Source organism: Brassica oleracea, chromosome C4 (assembly GCF_000695525.1).
Source record: "Brassica oleracea var. oleracea cultivar TO1000 chromosome C4, BOL, whole genome shotgun sequence".
Lineage (NCBI taxonomy): Eukaryota > Viridiplantae > Streptophyta > Magnoliopsida > Brassicales > Brassicaceae > Brassica > Brassica oleracea.
The window spans coordinates 26,116,578-26,122,570 of NC_027751.1; the positions used below are offsets into that span (position 1 = coordinate 26,116,578).

At 31.5% G+C, this 5,993-nt stretch overlaps 1 long non-coding RNA gene across 2 annotated transcripts; it reads right to left on the minus strand.

Moving 5' to 3' along the window:
• Positions 1-911: 911 nt before the first annotated feature.
• On the minus strand, positions 912-3,137 carry LOC106339705. Of its 2 annotated transcripts, XR_001269201.1 has the most exons (7): positions 2,915-3,137; positions 2,511-2,638; positions 2,330-2,386; positions 1,772-1,819; positions 1,474-1,684; positions 1,290-1,375; positions 912-1,185 (listed from the first exon to the last, which is right to left on the minus strand). It is a non-coding gene; the product is annotated as an uncharacterized LOC106339705 (long non-coding RNA). The 2 variants fall into 2 exon arrangements; XR_001269200.1 differs by lacking the exons at positions 2,330-2,386; positions 2,511-2,638; positions 2,915-3,137 and having other exon boundaries at positions 1,772-2,040.
• Positions 3,138-5,993: the final 2,856 nt, after the last annotated feature.

The following is a 5,993-nucleotide window of genomic DNA, read 5'->3' on the forward strand; positions in this document are numbered from 1 at the left end:
TCAACTCTAAACCCTAAACTCTAAACTTTCAAATCTAAATCCTAAAACATCAATTCTAAATCCTAAACGTAAACCCTAAACCCTAAAACCTTAAACCTTCAAATCTAAACCCAAAAACATCAACTCTAGGGTTTTAGGGTTTAAGGTTTAGGGTTTAGGGTTTAGGATTTAGGGTTTAGAGTTTAAGGTTTAGGGTTTAGTGTTGATGTTTTAGGGTTTAGGGTTAATTTTTTAGGGTTTAGGGTTTAGGGTTAGTTTACTTTTTAGGGTATAGTGTTGATAGTTTAGGGTTTAGTGTTGATGGTTTAGGGTTTAGAGTTGAAGTTTAGGGTTTAGAGTTGATGTTTCGGGGTATAGGGTTTCGAGTTGATGTTTCAGGGTTTAGGGTTCATATTTGAAAAAAAAGAGTAGGGTTTTGGATTGATGGTTTACGGTTTAGCGTTCGTATTTAAAAAAAAGGTTTAGGATTCATCGTTTAGGGTTTAGAGTTGAGTTTTAAATAATTAACCTCGTCATACAAATATATTTATATTGGGATATTTAGATAATGGTTAATTTATAAAAAAAAATATTTTTGTTGAATTTAAGTGATTCAAAATTAATTTAAAGTTCTCAAAAACTTATTTGTGTTTAATCTAAATACTTATTTATCTGATTATGATTTTTTCTCGATGCCACGCACCAGATTTTATATTATATATTATAAATACATAGTTTGATTGTTAATTTGTATTTTAGTAAATTTCAAATTAATCTTTTCATGACTTCTTAAAAAATATTCTCAACAAAATATTTTGCATAAGATATTGTGAACTTTTCTTATATATTACTTTAAAAACTTCTGTAATACTCATTTATTTTTTGAAGTTTTTGAAATTAAATTTTCACAGTTTTCTTATTAGCTATAAGACAATACTCACAACACGGTTAACTTCAATCTATATTTTTATATGATCTATTATACTAAAATTGAAAATTGCTACCAAGCATGGACAATGGCCAAACAGCCTTAAGAACACCATTTTAAACAACAAATCTTCATGCAGCAACATTAGCTCCTCCGGCTAAGAAGCTTAACTGTTGAAACTTCCCCTTCTTCCCAACATATAACACTTTTAATGTGCTGAGCACCAAAATTTTTGTGGATCACTATCTTTCATAGAAGAAGTTTGAAGCATATCTCCACTGTTCTTGTAAAAGAATTTCTCGTCTTTCAGAAAACCCTCAGAAGCTTGCCTTTCCATATACACAAAGCATAATTATGTCAGCAAAAAGAAATAGATACTAACCGGACCAAGGTACTTAATTAATGCTGAAGTTTCAACCGAGACACTTCTTCACAAGTTTTACTTCTTTCTCCTTGCCAATATCAAACCTGTAACATTTCAGTTAAACACACATCTAAGTTTATTTTTGATTGGCACAAACCTTTTGACATAAATGGGGGAAAAGGAGCCTGTGAGAAGTAATTACCAGTAGAAGGTCTCTACTCAGGAAGTGGAGCAACTTATAGTAAAAATGAAGGTTATGTCCATACCGATGTCAAAGGTCACAAACCTTTACCAACCTCATCTGCTCTTGTCCAAGCTCGAGATCCCACCTGGAATTCACGGTTTCATGTTTCTCGATATCAAAGAATGATATATAACTTCTCTTTACCTCACCAAAGTCTAAGAGTTTCTGCCTGTGATTGAAACAAAAGGGATTTATCATACAACATAAGATCACGACAACACAATAACAGCAGAAGTTTTGAGATCAAAACACTAACAGGTAACAGCTTTGCTCCACGAGCACTGCACATCCTGCGAGCTTTCACCTGGTACCAAATATTTTGTAAAATTTATGTAACTTAATAGCAGCTTCGTGTTTGGGGTTCCTCAGATCAAGAACTGAAATTTATCTAAAAATCCCAACAATGTGTAACTCAGAGCGAGATCATTCTCTCCGGTTGCATCCATTTGAAGGGAATGGATTTCTCAACAACCATTTTACCACAAAATCCCAAGATCTCTTAACCAGGAGTCTAGAGCAGCCTCCACGTCACATTCAACATATCCAACAATACAATAGTGAGATTCTGACCTGAAGTGAAACATCAAGAATTTGTTATGTCTGACTCATACATGTTTGTATATATATACAGAAACCCAAAAAAAGCATGAAAATAAAATACAAACAGAGAAAGAAGCGCATTTCACACACAACTTCTGAACAATAGATTCAGCCAAAGAACAAAGATTGAAAAAAAAAAATCAGAACTTCTCAAATCTAGAAAAACAGAGCAACTCACTGAGAAGACTTAGTCGTAGTCAAGATGAATAAGTACCTTGAATATACCACCAGAAATGTATTTACAACTGCATTTTCCCTTTTGTTGAGCAAGCTGCGAAAACAGAGGGAGAGAGAGTGATGAAAGATGGCAAAAAAGAGACTGGATAACACTATATATAAGTAGAGCAAAGTTGAAAAACTTGAGTCAATGAAATAATTAATTTAGTTTTAGGGACCTCTATGTACGTAGCTCTGGTTTCCATGTGGGGTAAATGGAGTCTGTCAGACCCTTGTGGCTGCAGATGCATCTTTCCAATACAAATCTGGACAATTCTCTAAATAACATGCCACATCGATCACATAGCTGAAAGGAAAAAATATTTTGAATGGACAATGAAATCATTAGGGAAGTAGTAGAAGCTAAGTTGCTGGAATTAATAAAAAAAGAAGGAATCTGATGAAGTGCAGAGATGAATATATGAAAGGCATGTGTGTTGGTTCATGCCAAACTCAAAAATCAGCATCACCATACACAGCCAAATAAAATTAACATCACCGTGCATCCGACACGAAACAAAATATGAATACTTTATGTTACAAATCACTCTTAGGGCCAACTTCTTTGAGGGATTAACCATACCTGCTGAGAAACAATTTCCGAAGACTGATCCAGAAGGAGTTTGCTCGACATACTCGTACTTTGCTGAGATCGACTGAAGCAAGCCACATTCAGTGGATCTTAATTTCCGGCGGAGATTGATAGGGTTTTTTCATCGCTAGATATAGAGAGAGCGAGAAAGAGGAGTCGAAGAGGATTCATGGGCGAAGTTAATGGGAAAAAAATAGAATATAAACTGTTAAGAATGAGAAATCGGAAAGGTCATCAAAAAGAAAAACAATATCGTCGGTTGGCTATACTGAAGAACGCTGACATGGCACAATACAATAGTGTGATTGGTCTGAATTTCTTTGCATACGTGGCAACCTCACCATTGAGTATATTGTGCTTTTAGTATTGTGATCATTTATACTAATGCTCCATTAACAAATAATTTAAGATCTTGACCTCCTTCCTTGTAAGTGTATTTTTCCCGATCATTATTGATAGTTTTGGTACAAAGAAAATGGTGTAAAGGTTGGGTATATTGAAACAAATGTTTACTTGTATAAAACTTTGATTGTTGACCACTGAGACTAATCATAGCTTTGAATTCACCTTTACGAAGAGATGTCTTCCGAAAAATATCTCCATGATTCTTGCTTTGTTTCTTTCCTTTTCTTCACGTCTTTGTGATGCTTTTAGCAAACATTTGATAGTGCTAATTAGTTATAACTATGTTAATAGTGATATTCGCTGTTTTATCTACTTACGTATCTCAATCATTCTTACGTATCTCAATCATAACAGGAATACAGGCTTTATATTTTCACATATGCAGCTAGAAAGAAGTCCAAGAAATAATATTTTTGTGTGTTTTAATATTTCAACATTTTTTTCCAACTTTTGATGTTACAAGACTATTTAATAGTCCAATCTTAAGCATCTACACGTGATTGATATAATGAAAAAAATTCCGTAACCATGACGAATTACAAATGAAAGCGACAACCGAGCTTGAGCCTTGAGCAGTCTGACTATTCAGATGATCTCCAAAAAAATTGGATAACTTCGAGTATATAATTTTTTGCTTTTCCAAAAGTACTTTTAAAACTTCAAATTTAGAGTTTTAAAAGTCACTATTCAAAACTCTAAATTTAAAGTTTCATATTTTTTTTGCATTTTAGTCCTTATAATTAATTATACATCACATTTATGATTCTTAAGTATTTTCTCATTTATCGTTTTAATCTTTAAAATTTTTGTATATCTTAAGTATTTCAAATTTATTTTTATAAATTTGAATTTTACAAATAAAATTAAATAAAAAAAATAAATAAGATTTATAATATCTTAAAATCTAAAATTAGACCACAAAAATATTACAAAATAAACTTAATAACTTTTTTTTCAAAAATGATACATGAAGACATAATTATCACACAAATTTACATATTACAACAACACTAATAGACTAGTAAATTTGATCCGGAACTTCTAAAATATTTTCCAAAATGAATTTTGTGTAACCGAAGGTGAAACATTACGGAAATAATTTTATGTAATAATATGGTATTTTGCTTGTAGTTTAATATTGAATTAACTATTTCTATTTATAATTGTATATTTTAGTGTAAGATTTTATAACTTAATATTATTATAATTTTTTTTATATATGTGCTACTTATTATAATTTTTTTATGAATTTATATTAATTATGATAAATATAAGGATCATAGTGTAAATTAAAATAATTTTGAAGTTAAATTTGAAATTTTATTTTTAAAAAAAATTACTTTGAAACTTTAAGTATAGAGTTTTGCAAACTCTAAAATAGAGAGTCGTTTTTTGAGATGTTTCCACAGTGACATGATTAAACTGTTAAATTGCTTCCATTGAATCTGCGGAAAAAATTAAATGCATTATTGTGTCAGTGTTATTATTATTATTTTTTATAACCGTGAGATCCTAAAAGTTTTTTAAGCCCAAATATTATTCTCAGTAAACTTTGCATTTGGATACGTAACTATTATAATATCAAGCCCAAATAGTCAAGGTTGTGTTAGTGTTATTATTATGTTACCACATGAAACAGCAAACATGAACGGTTCAACATTGAATTGTAGTTGCATTTGATATTATAAAATCATAATTCTAAATTACCAGAAAGTTTGGGGGGTAAAGAACCTGTAATTTTCTAAATAAAAACACACAATATATAATATTAGTTTCATCTTCAACGTCAATTAATCATGTGACATTTTCTATCAACTATCAAATGTAAAAGTTAATTTTAAGCTTGTTGTCTTTGTTTGATGTAGAGATGGCAATTACGGATCTGGACCGCGGACTTGGTCCGTAAAAGACTTTCGCGGGATGGTATTGGGACGAGGTTTTCTAGGACCTCGTGGGATGGGTCTTTGCGGGACTGGGCCTTTTGCGGGATATGCTGAAACGGGTCATGCGGGATTACATGGACTCGTATTTTTTTTTCATTTCTTATTTTACCTGAAAAAAACGAAAAATAAAGTGAGAAAAAAAGTGATTCTTCTGGCTTTTCTCCCAGAAAACATAAGAAGTTCCGGCGATGATGATTCGAGCTCCGGCGATGACGATTCGAGTTCCGGCGATGACGATTCGAGTTCTTGTGGTGTTTTGATTTGGTTTTCTCTTTTTATTATACACAACTATAAATTGCTTTATTGCAATGTGATATTTCTTGTTTAGTTGATTGGTTTTGTTTTCAGTACTGTGAAGTGGTGTTTTTTTTTAAATTAAAAACTATTTGGTTACAATGGTGTTGTTTAGGATAAAAGTTAGTTGTATATCATGTCATTTGTATAATTTGCCAAAGTGATTCACAAATTTTTTTGCAATCCAAATAATTAAAAAGAGAGATAGTTTGATGAAGACATACAACACTTGAGCCAAATTATTACAAAGACAACAACTCAATCAGATTCAAACTTAACAAAAGCTTATGATGATAACAAAAAAAAACTTTTGACTTAAAAACGCAAACACAAACGGAGCTTTGTGGCATTGATTTTGATAAGGCTTTAGTGAAACTTAATGAGCTCTCTTCAACTCTCTTACACAACTCTTCTACTTGAACATTCAT